The 16,697-nt window shown below is 45.1% G+C and overlaps 1 protein-coding gene across 2 annotated transcripts in view; it reads left to right on the top strand.

The window, feature by feature from the left end:
- Positions 1-3,792: 3,792 nt before the first annotated feature.
- The window catches only part of LOC119466331 (L-threonine 3-dehydrogenase, mitochondrial-like), a 74,351-nt gene continuing 61,446 nt past the window's right edge, over positions 3,793-16,697 (top strand). The window contains exon 1 of one of the 2 annotated variants that reach the window (XM_037726836.2): positions 3,793-3,943. The gene's annotated coding sequence lies outside the window, so the exon portion shown is untranslated. Of the gene's footprint in view, positions 3,944-9,528; positions 9,705-16,697 lie in introns of those variants that run through there. The other variant, XM_049657791.1, reaches the window with a different exon arrangement.

Here is a 16,697-nt window from a genome sequence, read left to right as displayed (position 1 = left end):
CAACTAATGACATCCTTATTTGACAGCACGTACATTTTTAGTGGCGCGCAGACCACTTCGGACAACAGGGCAGGCTGACTGCCTAGAAATTCATACTCACGCCGATACCGAATTATATAGGTGGTGAACCGACGCACTGTTCTCCTGAACAAGTTTTTACTGAAGCGTGACTGCTAATTCTCGTGCAATCAATATTTCGTCCCCTTTTCAGTACTTTAACTACTTTCAGAAGAGGCTCGCACTAGCATTCATTCTTAGCAAAGATCTTTGATCCATATGCGAGGGGAAAAAATGGTGTCGAGATGTGTAGACTGAGAGAAGAATGACGCATATATGTAATATACCCTTGGTGCCACAATATACACATGCCCGTACGTACGTTTATTGCCACATTGACACTAACCTACTCGGGCAGATTGGCCAGGAACGGGAATGTACAAATGGGAAGTGGCCCGAGAATGGGTGACCGCCAAATATAGGACATTTCAAGGAAACCGTTGAATATCATGTACCGTTCCATAAGAGGTGTAAGTGTGCAAAAGGGAAGCCTATATGAGGCGACATTATATGTGGATGTTTTATGTCGTTATCGTTTGATTACGCACAACAGAGGTCCGCGCGCTGGCACTACAATGGAGGTCGACATGCAGTGGTTATGATAAGGCTGTGGGCACGTATAGCGTTTACAAACAATGACACGATGGGCATAGGAGAAATTAACTGTAGTTATTAATTGAAGTAAAGAAATGAAAAATAAATGGATATGAAATGTGGCTGAAAAAAAATTTGGAGGACGCTTAAGCTGAACGCGGTAGCATTCAAAGGTCCCCGACTGCTTCTTACGCTTCCCGGCAACTGCAGCTTATGTAACCGTACTGTTTACCGGGAAACGCTGGCGGCCAATGCTATGCACGAAGGCGAGCTTTCTGGTAGAAACGCGCGGCCTCTTGCGTGGGTCGATCCCGAAGGTTGCGCACAACCGCGCCAAAAAAAAAAAAAAAAAAACATTTTCAGGTTTTTGTTACTGTTTCGTACTTTTAATATTTCATTCTGAGATTTACCGTAAGAGGCATGTGCTGTCGGTGTTTTTTTTTTTTTCGTGACTTTTGTTTGCGTGACTGATATTCTCAAAATTTCGAGGAATAACTTTGTCAAGAATGCAAGGCAAGGTATGAGGCAACTTTAGTGAAATAATGGTGGGGCAACACCGCATGTCATATAGCAAGGCGTGGCATATACATATACCTAAATATATACGGTAATTTTCGCTCACGGACGATGACGCCGACGACACCGGATTTTCTGCGACGTGGGGCCTTTAACGCTATCGCGTTAAAAACAGCTGGCCGTGGGTGGTACACACACCCACACGTCTTCGCTTTACGCGCGCGTTGCGCTTACCAATTGAGCTAGTGATGGCGCCGTTTTCCCATCCACTTTCGGAGGTATTGCTTGTTGGATTTTTTATGATTTCACTATTACGAATCGGGCCCCTCGATTTCCTTTCTTCTCGTTCATATATTTATACTGCGTGATACTGGCAGGATGTGCCCCTGCAGATTTCCGCCCGTCAATTGGCACAGAAATAGTCCAGTGAACACAGGCGAGTTGTTAAGTCTAAAAATATATACCAGCTGCCTCTTTACTTGTTGCTATTATTTTTTGCCCTTTTCCTAAAGTTTGAAATGCCTTCTCCTTTCTTTTCTTTTTTTTTAAATTTACTTGACTGTGACAGGTAGCGCCGTTCTGTCTTTTCAGGTGATTTCCTGCAGGAGGCGGAAATCACCTGCGTGGTAAAGCGTCCAGGCGGTTACTTTTTAAAAACATTGTTAATTAATCCTTTATTTTTAATCGTTATCTTTAGGCCGCATGTTGCAACTGCAGAAATGAAAGCAATAACATTGAAGTCGTATTCACTCAGCAGAAATTTCGAGACTATAAGGAACTGCTTTCGAGATATTCGTCCCCAAAACCTGCTAACAGGTGAATGGGAATTGTTGTCAATATCGTCCCAGGAACTAATAGAGGAACGTTTTCGGGGCAAACTGTTAGCTGAAACACCAATGTGTTTCGCAGCACATTTCGGGGACCGATGTCTCGAAAGCGGCTTCGATTTCAGAATTTCAACGTGCCTTCCAAAGAAAGTTATTTAAAAATGAATTGCTGGAAGTTCTTTAGTCGGATGAGTGAGCTAATATGCTAACGTAATGAGAAATATTGACTGACGTACCAGCGCGACAATTTTACTGCGTCTGCGGTATAACGGAGACATCAAACCAATTGCTGCTAGCAACACTGTAAGCCGATTTACACCCTTATAGGTCCTTAATTGTGCAAATTGGTCTATAACTCTTGGTTATAAAAATTATCTATAAGAAAGCACCCCTAAGGGTGTAAATTGGTTTAGAGTGAAACACATATCATGCTCGACGAGCGAACGTGTCACGACGAACGCCCGAAAGCGAAACCCCAGAAAACACCCGCTAACCTATGTGTCGTCATGTCATTCATGATTGGCTCCCTTCCGCAGCATTGCGAAAGGAGCCAATCATGATCGAGGAGTTCAATCTCGATCGGACTTGATCGCGATCGAAAGTGACCTTAAGCAGTATTAATGAATGGCTCACTCCGTTCGCATTTCACTTGGTCATGGCTGTTTAGTTATATATTTTTTTTTAGATGAAAGATGTCATGGTTGTTCACTATGCGTACTGGATGACGCAATATGTTTCCGGGCTGTGCGCGCAGGAATTGCATCATTTCCGAGTCGATCGAAAAAAGCTTAAGACCAGAAAGAGGAAGAGAAAAACGAATAATGGCAACGACACTGACATCGATCAAGGAAAGACTGCTATAGCGTTGTAGAGCTTTCAAAAAGCCGGAAGGGCATTTCCAAGCTGTTAGAGGAGCCGGAAGTTCGGAATTACCACGACGATGAATACAGGTTCACGCGCTGCATGTACTACGTACGTCTTCAACAGTGACCGACGTAAAACACTCGTGTCACGAATATCTGCAACGGAGCCAGACCGTGCGTTCCCGATTGAGCGACACGTTCTCGCACGACGCTCGCTTCGTGTTTAAGTTTATGCAGATCGCCGGCTCTCTCGCTTGATAGGTAACGTTTTATCCGGGGCAACGTATTCGCAAACGACGGGAAGCCCTTCTCAGTCTTCCTTTTTTTTTTTTTTTTTCGTCTGCACGGTTCTCGATGCATCGTCTGTTCGTGCGGACTCGAGCAGACGGCGTTCGTCTGCTCCTCGCTGAGCCGGCGGTCTGTACGCCCACATCGCCCGACGAAGTAAAGAAGCAACAAGAAAACATAGGGGAGGAGGGGTGCAACACACTTGCCCAAACTACAACAATAAGAGAAACTAGGGGCACGGCTTCGGCACGCACTGTACCAAGTCTTTCGTTGCGGGGCGGAGAGAAAAAAACGACCCCCCCCCCCCCCCCCCCCCCACCAACCTAGAATCTACCTGTCATTAGTGTTTCTCGGTTCGTTGTGTTGTCGCTTTGAGGTGTTCGGAGAAAAGGGGGGGGGGGGGGGGGGGGCACGTCATGAGGTACGGCGGGTGGGCTGCGAAGGCGTACCGAACAACGCCGCGTCATAACCGGCTTCGTTCAAGCGCTCAGACGCGCCTCAACTCCCCCTTTCTCTCTGAGTGCGCAGCTAGAGAGAAAGGGACGTTGCTCACGCCATCGCGCGAAGTCCCTCAAGGACGTTCTTTCGAGCAGCTTGAAGCTGTACCAGAACCCATTGCTGTACGTGGCCGACGTCGTAGTGGTTGGTGAGTCGGCGCAACGCGCGGAAGCGGCGGAGAGGTGTGCGTGTGTGTGTGTGCGCGAGACGGGATTTGTGCGGAAGGTGTGACCAGGAGACGGACTGCACTCTCTCGTGGAGCGGATTTATCGGCTGTTCAAGAAGACCGTAAAGGAGAAGGTGTGTCCCCTTTCTTATTGTTTAATGTCGCCGTGGCTCTGTGATATTTAGTCGGCGGTCTACACGTGGAACGTCGGCCCCCTTGTCTGGGAGTCGCCCGCGCCGTCTGCGACCAGAATACTTTACTGTTAAAGTATTAAAAAACCCCGATGCGCTGCTATATACGTAATTCGTCTGCTCCTGGCACGTGGGGATCGTCTGCTAGAAGCAGCTTGCTTACTTTACTATTAAAGTATTAAAGGACCATGATGCGCTGCTACGTAATTCGTCTGCTCCTGGCACGTGGGGATCGTCTGCTAGAAACATAGAAACAGCTTGCTTACTTTACTATTAAAGTATTGAAGGACCCTGATTCGCTGTTATAACGTAATTCGTCTGCTCCTGGCACGGGGTGAGCGTCTGCTAGAAACAGCTTGCCAGCGGACGTATTCGTCCGCTTGACGCCAGTTATGAAGGCTGCTTTATCATTGCAATGGTCCTCTCGAATTTTGGTATAGACGACAACCAAGAGCCTAAATGCGGGAGTTTTGGAAGACTAAACGTTACACTGAGAGCTTGTATGTGAGAAAAGTGGCCTTTTGGCTAAATAACCAAGACTAGGTTATGTTGCACGTGGTCGATCGGGTGTTGCAATGTTTGCAAAAATGAACTACGCTGTGGTCTGCACCAAAATATTGCAGGCTGCCAAATAAAAAAAAAGATCAATAAATGAGGAGGACAATTGTCAAATCAATTTGTGTGAGGGATAAGACAAGAAAAGGGGGGGGGGGGGATCTGCCATCATCGGTTAAACCACGGCCAAGGGAACGAGTGGCGCGGGATTTATTAAACTTTGAAATTGAATACATGTACTAAAATGCAATATAGATAGTGAGTCTTGTAGTTTTCTTGACAGACAGCACATTAAAGGACTAGAACATTTTAAAATTTATTTTTAAAAATTTCTAGAAAAACTACGCAGTCGCGCGCGAAGTTATAAGGGACCCACGCCAGTTTTATGAAAAACCGCGGTTTCCGTTACGTGTCGCTTATACCGTGTGCTTATAGGTTTGAGCTTGAACCTTCCGAAGAAGAAGGAATCACAGCGTCTGTGCTACAGTTGAGGCCGAACTGGAAAGTTAATTGCCACAGTTGGGGTGCGATCACATTTTTTTTGCACGTGGCCTGTGCCGTCGGTCGCGGAAGTTGACCAGACTTATCGGCCGCTGCCAGCTCCGACATGATGAAGAAAACAGAATAAGTTTGACCGACTGCAACGTCAAAATAAATTTGTTGCCATACTACCATGTAGTATGACAACAAAAGGAGTATTTAACGTGGGTGAGAGGGGGCGGGGGTGTGATGGGGGCAATGACCCTCCTCCTCAGTCTTATATATCTTTCTGACACTCACGGGTTCTCAAGTTAGGTCGCGAGGACGGCCCCAACCGTCACGTATCTGAAACTCGAGAGACGAGCCTGATGAAGTCGGGTCGACTAGGCTCTTCGGGTCGAATACTGCTCATCGGGTTCATGCATGTACACAACAGGGGGGGGACCCTGATTCGCTGCTATAACGTAATTCGTTTGCTCCTGGCACGGGGTGAGCGTCTGCTAGAAACAGCTTGCATACTTTACTATTAAAGTATTAAAGGACCTTGATGCCTGTTATGCCTCTCACCTTCTTATATACTTGTGCACGCTTTGCCTACCGTAGTTTTCCCATCGGGCGACCGTGTCTGCGTGTCTGCAATCGTCAGAGGCCGCACTGTCGGCCATTCCTACGCGGCAAGCTATAATGTATCCGTAAAAGCTGTACCATGCTACAGTTAGCTAACAGTGTTGAGTTTGGAGAAAAGATTTTTACTGTTTTTTTTACAGGAAACCAAGGTAATCGACGTTTAGCCTCCGCTGAGACCAGTACCACTCTCTTTCTCTGTAGTGCTGCAAGTGCCTTGCCGCGGTCGATTAGTATTCGGACTGCATGATAACATCCCGTTTAACGTGCACGGCGTCGAGGTCCTGCCGTCGACGACTGGTGGTTACGGCTGGGCGCCGCGTTCACGTGGAGCTGTTGCGCATATAATATCCTCGTGAAACTTGGACATCCGGGACCGTCATCGCTTTTGAAGTCGGTTCTTACTGAGTGGTATATTACGAATGTGAAAGAACTCATTTGTAGTTGTTTTTAAGGTGATGTTGCTAGGCTATAGTCAGCGCATGAAAGTAAATATAAGTCCTTTTTGTGGTAGTCGGCTTCGCGAGAAAAATCAGCTTACTTGCTGCCTTTTTTACTGATTGCGGCTGCCACGGCGATGTAACGTCGCTACTGCTTTGCTTCAAGTTCTCAACTGCAACGTGTACCCTAACGTTAGTAATCAAAAAGTAAATTGCGTAACTTAGGCAATTAGCAAAGCTTTCGTTAAAAAAATATTGTTGCGAATGTCCGCATTCACGTAGCCTATCTGCAAGAACAGCAGGGCCCGAGACGGGACAGTTCCTTTATTGTGTGTGTGTTCCGCATAAAAGAAATTTAATAACAAACGGTATAGTGAAGAGCGTCGACAAAAAGAAAATAAAGGACGAAGAAAACATAGCACCATCCACAACTTAATTGATGGTGTCGTTGTTTTTTTCTAAGTGCGAGGCACTTTAGGGGCCCGGGCTGTCGGCGGCGTCCGTCGTGATCACGCTCACAAACAAGAGCTCAAGACAGGGTCAAAACAAGTGCACAATTGATCAAAACCGGTTCGAAATAAACTAACGTGATTCAGAATAATTTAAAAGATAGGAATACTCATGAATAATCGAATTAATTAGCAGAAATTTGTTAAAATCGCTTCTAACTATCATCAGCAAAGGCTTTGGCTCCATGTGCGTGGCGGTTTCCCACCAGTTGTGCCTTAGCACAGGTGTCAAAACGGATGATGGATTGCTAAACACTAGATAAACACAGAATAAAACAAGATAAATACAAGGAAAACACGAGGGAAACACCGGCGAATCACTGCTTCGCACTTCCCCAGCTTTCACGTTGAGTGAAACTACATTACCGCCGAGTTTACCAAGGTCACGCTGTCCCGAACCGGTACCCAATTTTTCTTTCTTTCTCTTTCTTTTATCAGCATAGTTGATGTTGCCACTAAATGATGCAAAATAAAGGCTAGTTGAATAATGATATCACGAGACCAGATCACGCAGTGTTTTACATGAACTGCGGTATTAACCTGTATTAGTTGATTTCGCATATGCAACAGCGAGGCGGCCAATCTCACCAGGAAAGAGGCTTGGTAAGTAAAAAGACGAGGTACTCGTGACGTCATAAATATTAACAGCGTGTACTTTGGTCTAGTTGACTGTTTATCTGTGAAGGAGCACTACATTGACTATTTCGGAAAGAAAAGTCAACCTAAAAATTTCTAAAGCTTTTTTTATTCTTTTTTTTTTTGTCACATCGGCCAGAATGCGAGGTAACAGTACTTCTGTGACGTCGCCCCGACCATCACTGAGGTATCGGATCGAAATTCAAAGAAAGCGAAGTTTGGCTTTCATTTTCCTCAGCGCAAAAATTAACTTCTTTTTGGCCCAGTGATTGATTTCGAAGTAACTATTTACAATCTTAAACTGATTTGGCGCAGGTCTTTATACGTTAGCCCCGCTGACAGCCCGTTATGTATCACATGCAACTGAAAATGTAGGGTGAGGTGTTCACATCATGAACATTGTGGACTCCTTTGACTCGGCCGCAGCGCCCTCAAAAAAAAAAAAAAAAGCAATAGTTTAATCTTCCTCCCGTGAAGCCAGGCTAGCTCTGACCGCGGGGCGTTCCAAGCGCGCACACCAGAGCTCATCTTTCCCAGTAGAGCCATTTTTTTTTTTTTTACTTGGTACAAAGCATTTCCCATTCTTGCTTATTTCTGTTTCTCATCTTTCGCAAGTTATTCTTTTTCTGTCCACCCACTAAGCTGTCGGTTTTTACGACCATCGCTTTCAGGACTTAATCTCGCTGCCTTTGTTTCCTTGTCGCGTGCACACTCATCGGTGTGTGTACGCTGCTTTTGGAGCGGTCACTAACAACACGACTCGATGACCCTCGTTTATGCTTCTTTCCTCGTGGTGGGAGTGCTTATACAGCGACACTAACGATACTCTCGGCGAACAACGCACCCCAGCGTGGGTTCAGCGAACGTCCCACTTTGCGATGTCCGTCGTTCTCGCTATAATGACGGATTGGAATGCGCCGTCCATGCCCGACCCGTTCCCCCCTCCCCACTGCCGGGTTGTTTCTTTCTCTTCGTCTCTCTGGCTGGGATCGTGCGTGGCGTTCTCGCTGCCCGCAGGTGCGGCGCCATTGTCAGCGCATAGATCTGCCGTTGCCGCAAGGTGCGCGTGCAGTTTTCTTTCTTGACATCTGGTTGAACGGATTATAGGGTATCGCTATGCTCTCTTCTGCTACCGGGCTGCCGTTTGCTGCCTCGCTGCCGTCTGCTAGACGTCTGCTACTTTCAAGCCGTCTGCTACTTTGCTATACCACCTGCTATTCTACTGCAGTCTGCTACCTCGCTGCCGTCTGCTATGCCGTCTGCGACATTGAAGCCGTCTGCTATCTTGCTATACGTCTGCTACTTTGCTATACCACCTGCTATCCCGCTGCAGTCTGCTTCCTGGCTGCTGTCTGCTGCCTCACTACTGTCTGTTACTTTTATTGCTGCTGTTTCTTTGCTTTTAAACGTTACATCTAAACCACAAGCAGACACAGCGGCGCCCGTGAGGGAAAAAGGCGGGAGAGGAAAGGGACGGAAAGATATGTGTGTGTGTGGGGGGGAGGGGGGGGGGGGCAACGCTTCTTGCTGCGGGGCACGGGTATGTGATTCTTCGACAATTTTTCAAAGAGAAATTACTGAGGTGACGAGTACTTTTTCTTTTAGTTAATTTTCTTCGTATGACCTTCACGCTGGCCAATCGTCGCTATAGCAACTCCTACCCGGCGTCCGGAATTTTAAAAAGAGACCCGTGCGCTAACCTAAAGATAGCGGCTGGGTATCGATTTTCGTTTCTCCGTAACCTTGGCGACGAGGAGCGGGCCCGTCTGCTCCCCTGCGGCCGACACTGGCGCCGTATACTTTCACGCACTGTTTTCGAATCTGAAAAAAAAAAAAGAGAAGAAACTAGACAACATAAAAAAGGAATCTTAGAAACGTTCTACTCCACAGGAAGCGCGGCAATTACACGTGTACGCGGCATAGTCGACAGGCTGCCTCAGAGAACCATCGGTAGCACGGTTCCCGCTCCCTTGTCGTAGCAGACGACACGCTACACCCCTGACGGGCCTCGCATGCGAAAACAGTTGTCCGCGAATCGTAAATGTTTGGGTTGTCTCAGGGGTTGAAAATCAAGAAGTTCTGTTTTGTTGCCGTTTGACGCCTGCGGTGTCTATACCATCTAGCACAAACACTCCCGCCGTTGCAGCGTTTTGGCGTGAGCAGGTAGTACGGCCACTGGTTGATTCAGGCGTCGTCGGGTTGGCGGCGTTCCAGACGTCCTTGCGCAATAACACCGGGACCGCCAGACCGAACGGCACCGCGCATTATAGAGTTCGAAGGAAGCAACGCGTCTAGCTTGCCGCCGTTTGTTTGACCGTCGATGCGTTGAAATCGCAGGTGCTGCATTCATTTCCACGTAGCCCTTTAAAACCGCATCGCCGACGACGCAGACAACACGGTGCCCGAAGCAGACGACGCATCGGCTCGCTTTAGAGCCGCATTGATTGGCGCATACAGCAGGTACGGACCTAGGTATCGATATCAACTGCATGTGGCACGCTTCTCTTCTCAGTACATTATGATGGTGCAAGCAGTAGTGTTCGCGGAATGCACACTCCGGGATTTCTCTCTTTGGGGCTGTCCTTGTGCAGGTTATATCCTGTTTACATGAGCGGCGAACCGGAGGAGCATTTTGCTTTTCTTTTACATCGGGTCCACTTCGTCAGATTCAAGGGATCGCAGCATATGTTCTCGGTTAACGACGACTACGGGACGCGTTGTAAACCGATGCTTCATTCCAACGTCTGACTTGCTGTTTTCGTCGTTACTTCGTCACTTTTGGTATAATTTGTCAGAGCTAGTGCACTTATCGCTCCCTATATTGCACGTAATTAGGTCGTCTTCTGCGTACGGCATTGTACTGTTGGCATTTTTGCTCATCTTAATATGTTTGTGCGTATATGCCGTGTGCTTAATGGATTCAACGCGCACTGGTCATTATTCGATCAATTCGTCTAGAGGCGCGTACATTGAACTGGGGCACGGACAGAAGTAGATACCTATCTTTCTAGTGTGCCGTATGTGCATTAGTATGCGTGCGTGTTTGTTGCATGACAAATCGCAAAGTTCAGTAAGCTGATCAGAATCAGTTTATTCAATACAAAATCGGGGATAATTACATGATAAGTATATACAGAAGGCGGTCCCGTAGTTAGAAACTGAAATGGGACCTCCTGTGCATGATGACAAGAATTATTAATACAAACAACAATGGCAACGTGTAAAGTTTACGATAATAAAGGTTTTGAGAAGACAAGGCATAAATGAAAAAAAAATGCAGCAGTTGAAGGCATTAAATAATAACAAGGCTGTGGGTTAGTCAATAATAGGGAAAACTACAAAGGGTCCTTTACCAAGAAAATGAAAAAAAATAATTCAAGAAATAAATAGAGAAACACAGTTAAAGTAAAAAAAGAACAAAAAAAAAACATATACTACGCTGAAAAATGAGAGTCAGATGAAGCTAAAAGAAAATGCTTAAGTTCTGTATGAAACCTGTGAGCTTTAAACAATTTGAAAGGAAATGGTAATGTGTTCCAGAGCTGAAAAGTGAAATAGTTAGTGTAAGTTGGTGCGAACGCTGGGTAAAATAAAGTTCATATTCTCGGCAAATCTAGTATTATTTATATTAAGAAGACACGTCCTTGGTATGATGGTTACGGAATATTATTGTTTATTGTCCTAAAAATAAAAATGGCGAGGTTATATTTAACAAGGTCAGTCATATTCAAAATATTATGAGCATGTAATAACTCATTCGCGCTAATGCTACGAGATGAAATTGTTATTAGAGGGATAGCTCGATTTTGAATGACTTGCAATGACGTTAGGTGACTGTTGTGTTTCCCCATGATTCAATGTTATAGTTGATATAAGAATGAACAAAAGCGTAATACAGCGACAATAGAGTAGAAAATGAGAAATATGGCCGTGCTTTAATTCGAATGCGTATTCCACAGGCCATTTTGTTCTTTACGTTAGCTATGTGAAGGTAAAATTTCAGGTGGCGATCAAATTCCACACCTAAATAGGTGCAATGATGAGCTGCAGTGATTAGGTGATTGTTGATGGAAATGGATTGAAGGTGCTCAGGCGATCTCTGATGCGAGGTAAAGACGACAAAATTGGTCTTATTATGGTTAATCTGCAGTTTATTATGTTCACGCCACGCGGAGATTGACACAATATCTTTGTTAAGCTTACTTGTTAGTGTTGTTAAACAATTGTTAGAATTAAGTATAGTAGCGTCATCAGCGTACAGAATACACTTCGAGGAGGAGATGCAACTAGGCAGATCATTAAGATAAATTAGGAAAAGTAGGGGACTTAATATGAACCCCTGCGGTATACCTATGTTAGTGGTAGCTTCTTTAGAGTAGTACCCATAAATGTTAACGACTTGTTTTCTATCTTGTAAGTAAGTTAGGAGGGAGCATCGCGCAAAGCGATTGAAGCCGAGCGTGTCCGCTCAACGCGTGATAGCGACGTCAGAACGCGCGGTAAATTTTAGGGCTCCCGATCTGCATGAGGCGTTGCGGCGGGGCCCCCGAAAAATGCCCCCGAACAAGCGCGCATTGATTGAATATCAACGGGCACCGAACGTCTCGGCAAATCTAAATTCTTACTCCGTGATCTCGACGTAATAGGTCACGTGTTGGGCCGACACTGAGCAAAGCAGGAGCCACGGGAAGGAGCAAAGGAACTGGCTTCACGGAGCGTTCGCTGGCCAAGGCTGGCTGTGTGACGTAATGCTCTCTCCTAGTTTACTTAATTCCTCCATGACTACAAGCATGTTGACCTAACTATACCATAAGAATGATGGTTAGTGCATGGATTTACCTAAACTTCGTCCGTCTGGCTTCAAACGGCTTTGTAACCTTGCAGACTGATCCTTTTCGACAATAACCACTGTGTTATAAATGCAATAACTCGCAGTGTTTCAGGAAACAGGAACGCTTCGAATTTAGGCTAATAAACACATATAACGGGTAATAAACGAAGCCACAAGCACGGCTGAAGCACGAATGTGCTAGTGACTTCAGACGTCACTTCAGACTTCATGTGCTATGACCATCGACGAAATCAATTTTCCGTAATGCGTCGAAAAAATCAACAGTATATACGTAAGTGACACGTACACTTTACCACTCAGTCTTTGTTAATGAACATGGCATCCAGTGTTATAATGAGGCCGCATCGTACAAGTAGCGAACAGTATGCCGAAGTCATACATCTGGTAAACAGAAATCCTAAGACTGTCAAAACTTTTGAGATATCCGTCCCCGAAATCTGATAAAAAAGTCCAACGACTTTCCGCTTAAGATCAACTCGAACTCCTATAGGAGGAGTTTGCGGATGGCACCCGAGGCAGAGGGATGTGCGCGCTATTCCCAGCCCATTCGTGGTAGACAGCAATTTTTTGCCGTGCGCATCTTGGCAGCCGCGTTTTCATTGCAAATGCCTCAACATACAGGCCGAGGAATACAATATATTCACGGAATCCGGGACCAGCTAGTTACAAATGTGTTGAGTGTGTGAAGCGGCACTGATCCTTCGTCGACAGAGCTTATCTGCGATACCGGCTGCACAGACACGCCCCCCGAGGAACCTACGTTTTCTTCCCTCGATCTTCAAGACGTGGCTTCATCAGTGCTTCTTCCAGTGTCGCAAACAATGGCTAGTCGAATGGATGCGTTGGCCGCTCAGGTGCGACAGCTTCGAGCGGAAAATGCGCTCCTGCGTGAGGCTGTGAGTGGCCTGAAGTGCATCTGTTCAAGTGCGAACCCTCCCGCTACGCTGTCTGCTGTGGCTACAAACCTAGCTGCCACAACTTCTTGAGCCCCACCAAAGCCTCCTGCTCAGCATCAGCGCGCTCTTTTTCATCGCTCGTCTAAAGCGGTCAGGCAGCCATCACGGCCTCGAGCGACGTTTGGCACAGCTAAGCATTCGATGCTTAGCTGTTTCGGTAGCGCCGAAACTATATACCGGCGAAGAGAAGATTATTTATTCCTCGCCTCGACCCCACCACAACAGCGCCGGACACACAGAAACTTTTGGCGGATATAAAGGGTGACAAGGCGATTACGCGTACAAGACTGAAAACGAGGTACGGTACGTATTGTTCCACCCATTTATCTATGGATGAGCATTTGATAGAACTTGTCACCAATTTTGGCCTGATAGTTGCGTATTTCATCCCTTCTACGGGAGCCTGTAGTCCTCGCGACACTTTGGTGATTCGAACGGTGCTCTAACTAATCTCGTCCGAAAATGGCACAGGAAGTTAAGTTGTATTGTCGAAACACGAGAGGGCTTCGAACTAACAGTGAGGTGGCGTTCGCGAATGCGTGCCCGTGTGAGCATGATATATGCCTGACGGAAACGGGGCTAAACTCATCGTGTACGAGTGCCTCTTATTTCTCAGATGAGTATGCTGTTTTATGAGCCGACAGAATTTACTCTGACCAGGTTAAATACGGTGGCGGAGTTCTGATAGCGTGCCGTACGGTATTGGGTGCATATCGAAGGCAAGACCTTGAGACGTACGATGCGTGTGTGTTGTTTTAAATTCCAACATGTGACAAATCACAATGTCTCGTTGGCTTTAATTATTTCCGTCTGATTCGGATCCTAACGTTTTCACGAATCCTTTTTTGGATATTGGGGAAAAATTGATTTTTCGGAGTACAAAGTTCACATTTACGGGGTCTTCAATCTTCCTAAAATCGAGCGGGCACCTGGTTTGGTCAACAGTGATTACACAGCCATACGAGAAAAAGCCAGATGCCTAATTGATTTTATCAACTTTCATGGGTTACGTCAATATAACACGATGAAGAACGGTGCTGGTAACATTTTACATCTAATTATATATAACGTGCCTGTTTTTCATGTTCAAGCGGTACGCGATCCTCTTGTTCTGGTAGTTAGTTTCATTGTCGGTTCACTTTGTCATTCTGTTTGTCTTTTCGTCCAGTGCGTGAACTCAAACAAGAAAAATTTAGGTATGCTTACGGCGATTACATTGGTGCTGTACACTATGATTCGTCTCGATTCTTCGAGATCGGGAATGTTGACTCATGAGTTGAGCTACTGACATAATGAAAAAAAAAAAAAAACGCATACCACGATGTCATCCGAGGAAGTCTAGATTCCCTTGCTGGTTTTCTTGCGATTTGAAACACTACTTGAAGAAAAAAACAGCTGTGTCACAAACTGTACGTAACATCAGAAAAGGAGTATTCGTACCAAAGAGATTCATTATGTAGAAAAATTGTGAAAAAAAAAGACTTATTGTACGTGATAAAGCTGAATACCATAAACTTCTTGAAGAGAATTTCAAGAAAGAACCAAACTTTTTGGGGGCTTTTGTGCGGAAGCAAAGTACAGATAAGGTCTGCGCTGCTGTGCTGAAGATGCATGACAGTATTTGTTTCAAACCGCAAGATGTATTCAAAGCTTTCGCTGAACACTTTAGCTCTTGATTAGTGCTCCCTGACAGCACAACCGCTGTTATCACCTTTGATGAAAGCACTGACTGCTTAGTGTATATGAAAGTGTCGATGAACATGAAATTTTATCGGCGATTCAGAAGCTTAAGCCAAAAATTTCAACTGGAGTCGATGAAATTCCCAGCTTCATAATCCTGTTTTGACGTATTTGTCAAACTTATCTTCGAGCACTGGTGTTTTTCCTTGCCGTTGGAAGCTGTCAGTAGTTGTTCGTGCATTTAAATCGGGCAATGTTTGTGATATGAATAATTTTCGACCAGTGTCACTTATTTGTTGTTTTGCAAAAGTTTTTGAATTCATAATGTAGGAACGCATCAGTTTATATTTCAAACTAAAGATATCGTCTTTGCCACACGGTTTTTTTATAAGGATGATCGGTTGAATCGAATTCATGCGCCTTTTTTGGATACAGTGGGCCTCGCGTGTTCAATCGCGGTCAGGCAGACACTATCTACTTTGACATGACTTAGGCTTTTGACACAGTTTCCCATGAGGTACTTCTGATGAAGATGGAAAAATATACGGTCTTTGCCCCTTGTACTGCAAATGGTTCAAAAGCTGCCGTGGCAGCCGCCGAAATCTGGTCAGATTTTCTGGCTTTGTGTCCGCCGAATTTGTATCATCATCGGGAGTGCCTTTCTTGTTTTTAGCTTTTATCAATGATTTGCCGCTACATGTGATGAACTCGAGGGTTTTGTTGGTTGCAGATGATTTAAAATTATTCCTTAAGACGCAAACGGCGGCAGAGGACTGCCGCCGTTTGCAAGCTGACATTAGAAGCATCGAGAAATGGTGCTCGATAAATAGGCTTAAACTGAACATTAAGAAAACCTCTGTTTTGTCTGTTACTAGAAAACACGACACAGTTAGCTTTAATTATTCAATTATTCTTCCACTGTTTTGCGTGCATTGAAACATATTGTTGTTATTTCTAGGTTAACAAGAAAATTTCGTCGATACGAGTGTCCGCGCACTCTTTACTGTGACCTCGTGAGACCGCGTCTCGATTTCGCGTCGGTAGCCTGGAATAGCGCGTCTACTTTAGCTATTCAGATCGAATCGAAAGTGTTCAGCGCAAGTTCGTATACGCATCCGTTATGATAGATATATTGGTCGCCGTCGTTTCCATAACCATTATTATCTCCTAGCAGACCTAAGTATGCCTACTCTTCATGACGGGCGATTCGTGCGTGACATGCAGTTTATTCATAAAGTTGTGCGCGGCTCCATCGATTCTGACCAGTTATTGATGTCACTGCGATTTCGTGTGCCCCATGCAAATGTTCTGATACATTTTATCCTGAGATGCGTGCCATTTGTCTCATGACTTGTTTTCAGATCGCCTACAATTCATCATTTCATAGCACGGACATATTTGCCTAAAACTGCTGTTTTTCATCGCCCTTTTTAGGTGTTTGTTTCATTGTCTTTATTCTCTTTCTTATTTTTTTTTTTCTGCAATGTTCCTGGTTCTTGTCAAGGTGTTTGTATTTGACCTAGTGTGCGCTCTTTAGGCCAGTGGCTGTTGAGGCACACTCAAAATAAAATATCTATCTATCTATCTATCTATCTATCTATCTATCTATCTATCTATCTATCTATCTATCTATCTATCTATCTATCTATCTATCTATCTATCTATCTATCTATCTATCTATCTATCTATCTATCTATCTATCTATCTATCTATCTATCTATCTATCTATCTATCTATCTATCTATCTATCTATCTATCTATCTATCTATCTATCTATCTATCTATCTATCTATCTATCTATCAATCTCTTATTCCACGCGTATAGCTGAACGATATAAGCACCAGAATTACCCCTGGTGGTTTTAGTAGGAAACTTAATGCAGACGACACGGCGTCCAAGTGTACACCGCGGCTGTTAACGTCTGCTTCTTTCACTCACGTCTTCCGCAGCGCGAAGTGTAATCT

Source organism: Dermacentor silvarum, chromosome 10, assembly GCF_013339745.2.
Source record: "Dermacentor silvarum isolate Dsil-2018 chromosome 10, BIME_Dsil_1.4, whole genome shotgun sequence".
In the NCBI taxonomy this organism is placed as follows: domain Eukaryota; kingdom Metazoa; phylum Arthropoda; class Arachnida; order Ixodida; family Ixodidae; genus Dermacentor; species Dermacentor silvarum.
Note: the sequence above shows the minus strand (reverse complement) of the source record. Positions and strands in the feature narration are given on the sequence as shown.